The 13811-nt window shown below is 47.3% G+C and overlaps 1 protein-coding gene across 2 annotated transcripts in view; it reads right to left on the bottom strand.

Annotated features, from left to right (window-relative positions):
- Positions 1-13432, bottom strand: part of Kank1 (KN motif and ankyrin repeat domains 1) — a 194041-nt gene extending 180609 nt beyond the window's left edge. Inside the window, exon 1 of one of the 2 annotated variants that reach the window (XM_057777958.1) lies at positions 13413-13432. The gene's annotated coding sequence lies outside the window, so the exon portion shown is untranslated. Of the gene's footprint in view, positions 1-13097; positions 13265-13412 lie in introns of those variants that run through there. The other variant, XM_057777957.1, reaches the window with a different exon arrangement.
- Between the last annotated feature and the right edge of the window lie 379 nt (positions 13433-13811).

The following is a 13811-nucleotide window of genomic DNA, read 5'->3' on the forward strand; positions in this document are numbered from 1 at the left end:
TTAGCCCTGCAGCGGTCTGAAGGAGTGAGCAGGGGTACAGGTTTACTCTCAGAGAACGTTCAGTTAACCATGACAAACAAACAGAAAATAACGTCTGCCTCTCTCCTTTTCCAGTTTCACCTTCTGCCCAGCTGCTCTGGGGCACAGGGAGACAAGAACCGAGTTACCAGTCTGCCTGACCTTTAGAAGACCTTGAGGAAAACAAAAGTGAGTTCACAGAAGACGACGTCCAGCCAGGTCTTTGTACAGGTGTGTGATTAATGTCTAACTGGTAGGGGATAAGACAAGGATCAAGGTTATAAACTTAACTGGCAGGCCAGGCTCCTAGCAAAACCAGGAAATGTAACTGTCTGCCAATGTGATGGGAACTAGAAATCTTTTTCTTTTTTTTTTTTTTAATTCGAGACAGGGTTTCTCTGTAGCTTTGGAGCCTGTCCTGGAACCCACTCTGTACACCAGACTGGCCTCAGACTCAGAGATCTGCCTGTCTCTGCCTCCCGAGTGCTAGGATTAAACACGTGTGCCACTACCACCTAGTGGGAAGTAGAAATCTTTTTAAGTGCCTGGTTTGGCTGGACTCCTTAGTCTTAGTGGCTGCCTGGAAATCTGACCAAGGCCTGAAGATTTTCTTTAAACACCAATTAAAATATCTTGATAAATATTACTTAATCTCTGTCTTTGGGTTTCTATTGGTATGATAAAACACCATAACCAAAAGGAACTTGGGGAGGAAAGGGTTTATTTGTCTTACACTTCCATATTATAGTCCATCATTGAAGGAAACCAGGACAGGAACTCAAGCAGGGCAGGAACCGGAGGCAGGAGCTGATGCAGAGATCATGGAGGAGTGCTGCTTACTGGCTTGCTCTCCATGGCTTGTTCAGCCTGCTTTCTTTTTTTTTTTTTTTTTTTTTTTTTTTTTGGTTTTTCGAGACAGGGTTTCTCTGTGGTTTTGGAGCCTTTCCTGGAACTAGCTCTTGTAGACCAGGCTGGTCTTGAACTCACAGAGATCCGCCTGCCTCTGCCTCCCGAGTGCTGGGATTAAAGGCGTGTGCCACCGCCCGGCTCAGCCTGCTTTCTTATAGAACCCAGGATCATCAACCCAGGAATGGCCCCACCCACAATGGACTGGGCCCTCCTGGGATTCCTCATCTGAACACTGTATTTGGCTGAAAGGAGGATGCTACCTCTGTCAGCCCTCAGGGAATAAATGTAACAAATCATTGTTCTCTCCTTCAACTACAGGCCCAAACACAGGTAAGCAGGGGAGTCAAGAATTTATCACTTGTGTTTATGCAGATTCTCTAGAAACACTGAATGGCTTACACCACTGACCTGGGAAGCCCCATCAAAGCTTCTGCTCAACCTGCAGTCCCCTAGAGTCCCTGTTCCAGTCCCCCCGACCCCCACAGATCTCAGAATAGTTGTATCAAGCACCAATTTGACTATCCTAAGAAAAAGATCTTATCTTTCCTCAACCCAGGAATCAATGCCTTCACTAGTTCCTCGGCAACACTCAACAATGTTCCCTGTGAGCCTAAGGTCCACAATTCACTACCTCACTGATCCCCTCAGGTCTGCTGTGACGTGTAATCGGAGGCATAGCTTTTCTTTTGTCCCGACTGCCCAGTTTCAAATAATCACACAAAAACTTATATTAATAACAGAATGCTCAGCCTATAGCCCAGGCTTATTATTAACTAGCTTATTATTAACCCATTTCTATTCATCTATATTTTGCCACATGGCTCATGGCTTTACCTGTCCTCTAGTGTCTTGTTCCTCTGGCAGCTGTTTGTATCTCTTTGACTCTACCCTTCTTTCTCTCTGTATCTCTGGTTGGCTTTCCCTCCTAGCCTTATTCTGCCTGACTATAGGCCAATTCAGCTTTATTAGAGGAACAGATATTCAAAACGTACAGAAGGATTATCGCACAGCAGTGAGGTAGCCTCACCATTCCCATTTTTCAGACAGATAAAGCCAAAGCAGGTTAAAAGTGCTCAGAGATAGGGGAGAACTCAATAGAAGTGGCCAGCTAGGAAACCATCCCTGAGACCCATTTGTCACTTCTTGAGAGTCTACTTCCCTGGTCCATGTGGGCTGGCGAGAGTAGTGGCCCCTTTCTCTGCAGGAAACAAGGCAACCCTTGAGATCTTTCTAGGGAGTCTTAGGAATGGTCCCCCCTTCCTGACTGTCCTTCCCAAGGGCTCCCAGCATTCACTCCGAAATCACCAAAAATGTGCTAACCCCTCTCAGTATGACAGTTGTTGAGTTCCTTGTCAAAGACAGAAAAGCAAAGGACACATGTCCAGCAGAAGAGAATGGAGTTGAGACTTCAGAGTTCCAAGTGCCTAAGGCCTGCCTTATTCCCAACCAGATCCTCTCAGCCAAAAGCTGGGCACCAGGGAGGAGGAGCAGGTGAAGAAATGCTGGTCTAGCAAACTGAGAGTCAAGGAGAGACGCTCAGATTTGCTGCCACAGGCCTCATCTGAACTGCAATCACAACTCAACAGTGACTCTGCCTGAGGGCTCCATCAGATGGGCAAGCTCACAGCAGGCTCAGCTATCTGGGCAAACCAGAAGTGAGGCCAGAGGCTCACCATACTGTTCTTTAAAAGATCCCAAGAAACTGACTGCTACACTGTATAAAGTCCACGGCCCCTGGACTGTATGGCCACACTGTTCTTTAAAAGATCCCAAGAAGCCGGGGCGGTGGTGGCGCACGCCTTTAATCCCAGCACTTGGGAGGCAGAGGCAGCCGGATCTCTGTGAGTTCGAGACCAGCCTGGTCTACAAGAGCTAGTTCCAGGACAGGCTCCAAAACCACAGAGAAGGGGCTGGAGAGATGGCTCAACGGTTAAGAGCATTGTCTGCTCTTCCAGAGGTCCTGAGTTCAATTCCCAGCAGCCACATGGTGGCTCACAACCATCTGTAATGAGGTCTGGTGCCCTCTTCTGGCCTGAAGACATAAACACAGACAGAATATTGTATATTAAATAAATAAATAAATATTTAAAAAAAAAAAAAAACACAGAGAAACCCTGTCTGGAAAAACCAAAAAAAAAAAAAAAAAAAAAAAAAAAAAGAAAGAAACTAACTGCTACACTGTATAAAGTCCATGGCCCCTGGACTGTATGGCCCCGCTGGTTTGTAAACGCAGGAGCAGGCGTGACAGTTTACCCCACCAGAGCAGCTCTGGTTGGCAGGGACTTGCTCTGTAGGCCAGAGTGATCTTGAACTCACAGAGAGATGCCTACCTCTGCCTCCCCAGTGCTGGGATTAAAAAAGCACGTGCTACCAGGTCCTCCATTTTTCGGTGGTTTTATTGTTATTATTGTTTTCTAACTGGTCACTTTTTACCTTGAGAGGTGACCAGCTGACACAGCTTCCCTCTCACAAGGAGACACTGAATGTCCCAGTGAGACTTGTGAATCCTTCAGCAGGTAAGATGAACTGGGGAGCAGGGCCACAAAAAACAAAGTTGGCTTTTCCTGTTTCCTGGGGAACACCCTCGGGAATTTTGTTTCTTGAGGATGGCTACAAGAATTCTAAAATGAATCATGTCTGTTTCTTTTTTCACCAAAAAAACTGATCTAGACCCTCCTGAACTGGAGAAACACAATGCACTGCTACCTTGTGGCTCTAAATTCTCCAAAGAAAAGGGGTGAGGGGACAGGAGTGAGAGAACACTTGGTGGCTGGGGGTCAGCCTTCACTGGGACAACTTTAAATCTCAAATGGTAAGGGCTAGCTGATGGAAGCAAGGGCAGGTACCAGCCAGTGCCCGGCCCACCACCGTAGTGACTGGTAAAATAGAACCTTCATGTATTCCTGCTAATGATAAAAACAGCTCAGATGTGTTTTAACAATTCTGAATGCTTATTAAAAACAGACTAGCTTCTCCCTTCCTGCAGAAACATAAGCCAGGGTCTCTTCCTGCACCTCCCTATGTTTGTGCCATTCCCAGCACAACCAACAATTCCCAAACCCGGCTCTGGAGCCATAACTACCCTCCACAGCCTCTCAAAAGAGACAATCTCACAGGGTAACCAGCAACAACAAGGCACAGAAAGTTCCATCTACCGTGGGCTATCTAAATATCTTCTGATGTTCCCAGGACGCCTGCTAGGGCTAACGTTTCTTCCATCCATGTCTCTCCAACATCCTTTCCTTGATAGGGGTTCAGCAAACTACCCCCATTCCCAAGTTCTAGCTCTGAAGGAAGTTAAGAGGATGTCTCTAGAGACAAAATTCTGATTCTGCACCCCAGGTTGAAGCCCAGATTCCCTCTTACGTAGCCCAGGATTTACACTCACCAAGCAACAGGGACACTCCTCACAAGTATGTCACAGGCATTTCAGAACACAGGCATCCATTCCTTGCTCATACTAATTTCCAAGGGCCAAGGGAATACATGAACGAATAAGCACCAGTTGAACGCTAACTGTGAATGGCACTCTTTTTTTTTTTTTTAAACCTTTACTTGATGTGCATTGGTATAAAGGTGTCAGATGCCCTGGAACTGGAGTTACTGACAGTTGTGAGCTGCCATGTGGGTGCTGGGAATTGAACCTGGGTCCTCTAGAAGAGCAGCCAGTGCTCTAAACCGTTGAGCCATCTCTCCAGCTCCATGTATGGCACTCTTAAAGAGGCACAAGTCCTTAAAAAGAGCCAACTGATGTTGAGAGGTGGTAACACATGCCTTTGATCCCAGCACTCAGGCTGCAGAGGCAGGTGGCTCTCTGTGAGTTCAAAGTCAGACCTGGTCTACAGAGTTCCAGGGAAGTCCAGGACTATAAAGAGGAAGAAACAAACAAACAAAATCAATAGAGAAGACAAAACAGGAGCCCTGAAGTTGAAGGAAAAAATTCAAAATAGCCCTTAGGAAATGAATCAAAGCATGCTAAACACTGGCCCCACAGGTTACATTCCTGCAGCAAAGTGCTCCTTTTTCCAAGCAGGATCAAAAACTCCATGCCTTAGATTCTTTCTGACATCACCTGGCCGGAGTTGGCAAGCCCCACCCTCTGTAAAAATCTCCATCCTTTCCTCCTATCCTCCTTTGTTCCTCCCCTCTCTTCCGGACCCATTCCACAACCTGACTCAGACACTGTCCCCTGGAAAAATGTCACCACAGGAGGCAAAAATCAATGAATTAATTTAGCACAACATAAAAGTTGAAACTGCATGAGTATCAGCTTTCACACATATCTAACAACATACTGAATATCATACTCTTAGAATTAGTTGGGTTTAGCTAATAAATTTCTATTCTTTCTATTTTGATTAGACACAAATGTCTTGAAAACAATGAAAAAACAAGGTGAATTTTGTAGTACGGAGAAGCAGATATAAATAACCGATACAAAGCCTCCTGGTGGTTGGCTGGGTGTTCGGTTTTGAGGCAGGGTTTCATTGGCCCAGAACTCACGATTCCATGAAATGCTGGGTGTGCGGGCACCTCTGCCATGCCCACCTCTAGAGGAACTCCTTAACTGCTTTGGTTTCTGTTTCATTATGCTAAAACGTAAAAAGAACATGAACCTTTTGGGGTTTTTGCCTTCCTTAGTCATCTGGAAAATTCAACAACATGCACTTTCACAGCTAAAATGAGGCCACAGACAATTGTAAACATCGGCAAGAATATAAAAGCGGGGCCACTGGAACTCAAACACCAATATCCGGAGCAGACACTAGCAAAGTCACTTTGGCCAGTTTCTATTCCAGTTCAGCTCCAGGCCCAACCATCCTATTCCTAGACATGTTTCCAAAATAGATGTCCACGTATGCTCAACAACAATAAAAATAGCACAAAACTGCTTCACGACACTTTCCTCCCTATGGCTGTGATGAAAACACGGGTGGGAAGAGTCTGCTTCATCTTACATTTCCAGGTACCAGTCCATCACTGAGGAAAGTCAGGGCAGGAACCTGAAAGCAGGAACTAAAGCAGAGGTCATGGTTACTGCTCACTCCTCTGGCTTGCTCATCTACTTTTCTTATGCAACCTGTTAGGCTTCAAACCTGGGACAAATGGCTGAGATACCTACTTTACAAATCAAAGTGAACGTGGTCAGGCTCTCCCAGCATCCCTCAGTCCCTACCTGTTACAGGGCCCTCCTGGCTGACATACCCTACCCGCTACCTTAAACTTCTCCAGTCCAGAGGCTGCGCTGCCCTTCCCCATGTAATCCAATCATTTTAGTTCCCTGCTTTTTTTGTACCCTTGGGCCTCCTGGCTGCTGCACCTAGTTCCCCTCTCCTCCTCCTCCTCCTCCTCCCCCCCTCTCCTCTTCTCACATGATCCAGTTCAGTCTGGCTATGTCCACTCTGGACTCTCCCAGATGTCCCTGTCTCTGTCTCTGTTATCCCACACAGCTACCATAAACATTCTCCTCCACCATACCCAGGAGCAGGCCTTTCCATGCCTTTTTATTATTTTTCATTTATCTAGTGCCAAAACCCAGGTCCAATCACATCCTTTCCTTTTTAATTCTTTTTTTTTTCATTAACAACCCAGGACCACCTGCCTAAGAATGGTGCTGCCCACAGTGGGCTGGGCCCTCCCCCATCAGTTATCAATCAAACACTCACAAACATATGCACAGGGCAATCTGAGGAGGCAATTCCTCAACTGAGGCTCCCTCTCCCCAAGTATATCAGGTGGACAAGACTAGTCATCACGACAGTATTATTCATATTAGCCTCAAAGAGGCTACCACCCATGTCATCGCAGGAAGATGATAATGAGTAGGATAGTCAAAACATAGAGCACGAGACAGCAACGAGCATGAACAACAGTGGAGATTAATCTTAGGAATAGAACACAGAGGGAGAAAAACCAGGCATAGAAGGTCATTGTAGTAGGAGACTGTTTCCTGACTGCTCAGACCCAAATAATCACACAGAAACTATATTAGTTACAATACTGCTTGGCCAATGACTCAAGCATATTTCTAGCTATCTCTTATATCTTGAATTAACCCATTTCTATTAATCTGTGTATTGCCACAAGGTTGTGGCTTACTGGTTAAGGTGTCTGTCTCCTTTGGCAGCTACATGGCATCTCCTTGACTCTGTTTACATCTCTGTTCAGATTTCCTACCTGGGCTTTGCTCTGCTAAGCCTTTGACCGAAACAGCTTTATTCATTAACCAATGGTAATAAAAACATATTCACAGCATACAGAGGGGAATCCCACATCAGGTTGTGTCCTGTGATATTATGTACATAAAATTCAAAGTGGACAAAATTAATCTAGATATCAGCAGTAAGAGTAGTGATGATAAGGGACTACAATACAAAGATGCTTGGCTTGACCTATGGCTTCCTTGGGAAAAGGAAGAGAGGGGGCATTTGGTGATGAAGAAGAGGCAATCCCAACCCACTGCTTTCCAGGCAAGGGCAGGCATGGTGGACCGAGGCAAGAGGCTCTCCAGCCAGGAGACTCTGTCACAAACTGGGGGAGGGGCAGTGCATAGAGAGAGACAAAATAACACAGAGACAGAAAACCTATTACTAAGAGACCCAAACTGAAATGCAAATATCAACAAATCTGAGATTATATTCTTGTCTCAAATCAAGCCAACATTTATATTTTAAGACTGTAAGTGGTTTTATCTGCAGTGTGTCAAGGCAGACCAACAAGAACGGCAGTTCTGCACTCCTCGGGGCTCAGCTAATACAAACAGGATTAGTGTGTCTTCAGAGACCTAGAGTAAGCTCCACTGCCCAATTCCATTAACTAAATGAATTTTTTTTTAAAGCCATCTTCTTCTGAGCTAAAGGGCTCCTGACACCACACTGTAATTGTTTCCAATGAACTGATTACTTCTGTAATGAAATTAGCATGAGGATGCTGACTATTAACATGACCTTCTGCGTGCACACCCATAGAAGATGCTTAGAGCTGGGCCGTCCCAAGGGTCTTCACACTGAGAATAGCATTTGCTGCGAGCATCCATCATTCAAATGCAAAGTACAAGACTGGAAAAAGCAAACAGGTCTAAACTGAAAGCCTAAGTGTGAAATAAAATCTATCAGGTGGTGCTGCTGGCTCTTCTCAGGACCCCCCACCTGCCCGGGCAAAGACAACTGCTACTCCAGTGCCTGGGGAAAGGGGGGGGGTCACAGGAGCCTCAAGGTCAGCTCCCCCTCACTCAAGCCAATTCCATTGTTCTTTTTTGTTGCCTCTTCCAAAAACGCCATGCACAGTCAACAAACCTGGGCTCCCTACATCACCAGTTTTGTAAAGGACGAAATACTATACATAAAAATATAAAGAACTAGAGGAATTAAAGCTAGCAAGATATAGATGGATGGATGGATGGATGGATGGATGGATGGATGGATGGATGGATGTGGATGGATGGATAGATAGATAGATAGATAGATAGATAGATAGATAGATAGATAATAAAAATTGTAAAAGAGAAGCGAGTGGGGCAGTGATATCAATTCCATTGCTTCCTGGAAGTAGGGGGGTGGCAAATCTGTGACATCAAATATAGAAGATAAACAGTTTTATAAGGTAGCAAATGTTTTGACACCCTTACACCCTTACTACCCCATCCCTTGACATCTGTACAGCTGTTAAAGCACGGACATTACCTAATTTTTGAGAGTGGGCTGTAAAGGGAGTTTCCACGTGCTTTGCGGGGGTGCTGGCTGGAGGGCTGGTTTTCAGTGCAGACTCAAAGGCTGCTTTGGGAGAAGAGTGATATGTGAACCTAACTCTAGGAAAATAAAATTATCAGCCTAATGAGGGCAGGCATTCTCCAGTCGGTTTGTTCATAAAGCCTTGCTATATGCCAGCCCACACTGCAGATTTTACACTGGCTGTCTCTTGAACTGAATTCATTAAAGTTCTCTCTCTCTCTCTCTCTCTCTCTCTCTCTCTCTCTCTCTCTCTCTCTCTCTCCTCTCCCCCTTCCACTCTCCCTCCCTGGAGAACTCCCAACTAACCCATGGGGGAAACCCACCCTACCCACCCTGCATGTGCAAAGTCCAACTACATGGGGTACCATGCTAAGTCATCATGGAGACACCTTGTGTGCCCTCCCAGCAATAGTCAATACTGAGTCCAGCCTCCCTTCTGATACCCAAGACCTTCCAGAGAAACACAAGCCCTAGCTGGGAATGGCAGTATAACGTCCTCAGCAGGATTGCCCTGTCAAAGCCTTAGAAATAGATGCCATGCCCTCTGGGATCAGAAAGAAGGGATGTGTTTTGGTTTTCACTTTCAACTTTTTGTTGTCTGCCCTAACTGCACTGTGAAAATTTGAAATCTTAAAATTCAGAATTTAGAAATAGCTCAGACAGAGTGCCACCTCCTCTGCTAGGGCATACTTGATCAACGGAGCAAGTTTAGCTCGTATAACCTTCAAAACAAACTCCAGGAAGATGATTTGTTATCCCTGTGTGGTTTTGTTTGTTTTGTTTTTTTTTTATTTGGAGACAGGTGTCTCTCCCAGACCAGCCTTGATCAGTCCAACATTCTGAGTCTCTGGGACTATAAGCCTACTTACCCATTTCACAGAAGGGAAAGTGAAGCCTAGAGCAGTTCCGTAGCTCCCCAAAAGCTCGCAGAGCAAGCAACAGGTCCTACATTCCAGCCAGGGGTTCTGGGCTTAAAACAACAGTATTTACTTACACGGGCAGGCTGGTTTGACAGTCACAAATCCATGAACAAAGGTGGCAATCTCAAACTACCATTCAAATGGCCATCACATGTCCAGTGGCACCGGCGCCTAACTTCTACAGCTCTGCTTACCTGAGCTTCTGGTTCTCAAGGTACAGTCCCCTGCCTGTCACCCAGATCCCTGATACCTGCCCCCAGTCTCTGAGAACGAGCCACTGGGAGCCCACTGCAGGCAGGTCTAACCCCTGCCTCCTATTCTGGCTCTGGACCTTTTGCGCCTCCCCACTTGCTATGTACACAGGCTTCCTCCATCAGGACCCTGCATGTCATAGCAATATAATCATTATTTACCAAACTTAGAGGATATCACTTTACTCACCAGCTCTCCCATTAGGGAAACTTCCACTGAATTCCAGTGGGAAAGAAAAGAAGCTGCAAGCTCCAGCTACACGAAGCAGACACACATGGACCCCAGTTTCTCTGGTCCTCACCAGGAGCCCTCACAGTGCTGGTGGGCAGAGAGGAACCGGCTCTCTTCCTAGAATCTCGAGCGTGGCTCTGCCTTTCTGTCGGCTCTGTGATTTAGCATCTTCTTGAAAAACAGCAAAGAGTCCCACACCACTTACTTCTACTTTCCCAGAAGCCTACAGTGCCTGCCTGCCCATCGTACAGCTCCCTAGAGATGCTCAGAGAGGTTCCTCACTTCCCCCGAGATCCCTTAAAGGTCGGCCTAAGACTGACACATCTTAGAAACCACTCCTGAGCATCCACCGCAAACACCAAATAGATAAACACCAGACGGATAGCTCAGCTGTCCTGAGCTGGATTTTGCCTGACTTTAAATTTTACATATTCTTCCTGGACAAACAAAACAAACTGCTTTACGGTAAGTAGATCCTTCTTTTGTCTCCTAAAGCCCCTGGCTCAGAGCCTTTGCCACAAAGTATCGCACAAAGAAAAACTGAACGTGACTGTTCAATGAAATTGCAATTTAGTCTATTTAGAAGGAGGATATCAGGGTCAACCTCGTCATTAACTTCAGAAATAGCATTTCAACACACAAGAGACCCTCTCGCTCTGCTGTATTACCAATTAGAGATTTCTTTACTCAAGTCCATACTATGTTCGGAGGTCCCTCGGCTTTACAGGGAGTCATGCAACAAGGATTCAGAGACTTGCAAAGGAGAAGCCCCAGCTACTAAATAACCAAGAATGAGAGAAAAAATTACTCACAAAGGTCATTTCTGCAGCAATACATACCATTCCAAAAAAAGATAACATCCCCAACAGCGGGAATGATATGTGATTAGCATCACATGAAAACACACCCCAGCATCATCCCAGTGCCTAAGCTGGACATGGTAGCTCACCTCCGCAATCCCAGCACTTGGAAGTTCAAAACTACCTTCTGCTAGACAGTGAGTTTGAGGCCAGCCTGGGCTACATGAGTTCCTATGTCAATTCACACACACACACACACACACACACACACAAGGTTTCATATTTTGATAACAATATTCAAAACTATTAAAATATGTTTAAGAAACACCTCAAAAGTATTAGACTGTGACTTCAAATTAACAGAGGACACTGCTACAAGCCTCCTGTTTAAGTTTAACTGTAGTTTAAGGCCAGTATAAAGCTCACGCACACTGCTGATAGAAGTACAATCTATTTTTTTTTTCTGGTTTTTCGAGACAGGGTTTCTCTGTGGTTTTGGAGCCTGTCCTTAGAAGTACAATCTAAAAAAGAAAAAACTATTTTGGAAATCTATTTGACATTACTATGTAATACAAACACTCGCTTAGAGACCCTAACTTGACTCCTATTCCCAACATATGTGTATACACATTTGCAAGTATGCAGACTCAAAGTCCCAACTGCCACAGAAACTGTTACAATCCTAAAATGGATAGTGGGGGACAGTGGAATACTACACTGTCGTTAAAAGGAACCCAAAGCTTTGCTTTCCCCCCATTTAGACCCTTCCCCCTCATCCTCCCTGGAAGAGACCCCCTTATGATCTCCAGAACTCACAGAATTATTAACCTAGTTTCTGAGGTACTTTCTTCCCAGCCAGTCTGGACAACATTTTCAACGTACTTTTAGGTGCTGGGAGTGGAGCCCAGTGGTAGAATTTAGCTTGAGGCTCTGAGTTGGAGCCCCAGGACTAAAAAATAAACATCCCTTGCTTTTAAATGTGAAGATCACACACACACACACACACACACACACACTTAAACTTCTCCTTAGTACACATGCATGCTCTCCAGTCCTCACCACCACCGCTGCAGAACTCACTTTGGCTACTCAACTACAGCGACCCATGGAGGAGGCAACCCTAGGGCTCAGAAAGATCAAAACCAAAGGCCCCTGGAAGCTGGTGACTAAACGAATTCCCTCCCCTTCCTAGAATACAGGCAAGGCACTCCTCCATGTTCACCCTGTTTAATCTTACCCGCAGGCGCCCAACTCAGCACCTTTCCCAAAATGTAACAGTAAAACAAACAAAGTTTCATCAGTTGTCTTCTCACTCATTATCGGCCCCTTACGATGGGTGAAAGGCCAAGCGGACCGAAAGAGCGAACGTCTGGGGGGGGATGGAGGGCGTCTAAGGTTTTTGTGGGGAGGTGGGGGTCAAGGAAAATCTTCCGGCTAGCGTTGATGATGACATAATTTTATAATTATATTAAAAGTCAATGACTCGTGAATTTTAAAAGGTATATTGATGTTGTTTATTACATCTCAACTTTTTAAATTAAGCTGAAACAGATTAAACATGGAGAGGCCCAACAACTTACTGGAGAGCTATGTATGTACGAGAGCAAGATTAACAACTAAGTACCGAATAAAAATAAACCTGAACAAACTAACCTTAACTAAATAAGCGCAAGGAGGCTTAGGATCCCACCTAGTCCAGGTGACGACCAAGGTCACTGATCTAGGGGATCAGCATTCCTGATTAGTCTCCGGCTCTCGGTCTAATTGCACACATTAATAAAATGAGCCGATCCTCAGAAAAGAACTGCGGAAAGCAAGCGCTGGGGGACGCCACAGAACGTTGTCAACGCGAGCGACGTGGCCTGCTCCGGGTCAGCTAGCTGAGCGCAGTCAGCTCCTGCCCGACCGCCCGCGAAAAGTTGCCTTTGAGAGTTGCAAAGGAACCGAGTGAGGAGACCAGACTCAGCAGCCCCGAGGCCCGGGAGCGCGGGGTTCCCCACGTGCCTGCGCGACCAAATGTGCCTCGGGATGCTGCCACCAGCCCTACTGGACCTGACACCGCAGGCCATCAGGAACCCACGCCGGTCCCTGAGCTTAGGGCGGTCCCTGAAGGCCGCGCCCGACCCCTCCCCCACGCCCAGACCCTGCAACACCAGCAGGGCCACCTGCCGCTCCAGGACCAGGATAAAGAGGTCCTAATCGCCGCTCCCTCCAGCCAGACCATCCGCCGATCTTACCCCGAGACGCTTCGGAAAAGGGTACTGCGCCGCACCCCGGCTCCAAAAGGCCGGGCAGGTACCCAAAGGCCAGCGCGCCCCACTCCGGGTCGGGAGGCGCCGCCCCCTCGAGCGCCAGCGGTGATCCCAGGCGGCTGCTAGCTGAGGCAACCCCACCGACCTCCCCGGAGCAATCCCACGGCCAGTGTCGCCGTGCGCCCCAGCACGCAACAAGAGTGCGAGGCTAGGCACCGGGCTGGCTCGGGACAGGGTCAGAGCCCAAGCGCCCCAAATCGTCCCTGCAAGGGACAGAAGCGCAAAGCTGCCACAACTCACCTCCAGCGCGGCTGGTCTGGAGCTGGCGCAGGGCGGGCGGCTGGCGGGGCGGGACCGGGAAGCGCGGGGCGGGGCCTCGGGCAGCGCCAGAATCAAACTCCAGTTGCGCCACGAGCTAGGAGCCGGATCCTGCAGCGCTGCGCATCAGTTCACCAAGGCTACCCGGAGTCACCGAGTGTAGGGACACACGGGCAGGGGCAGCCCAGCCAAGGCTCTGATCGGGAAGTCGTCCATAGCCCAGCGCGCTTTGTACGGAGGAGCCACGGTGGAGAGCCCAGTGCGCCTGCGCGCCGCTGCGACTTTTCCAGGCGCACCTCCGCACCTCTGGTTCCTTCTGGCCCGCACGACCCTCCCTTTCGCGGGGAGTGAACTATCCTTCCCGGGAGGGCCCTTGGTGCA

The sequence above is a fragment of the Chionomys nivalis genome, chromosome 8 (genome assembly GCF_950005125.1).
Source record: "Chionomys nivalis chromosome 8, mChiNiv1.1, whole genome shotgun sequence".
Lineage (NCBI taxonomy): Eukaryota > Metazoa > Chordata > Mammalia > Rodentia > Cricetidae > Chionomys > Chionomys nivalis.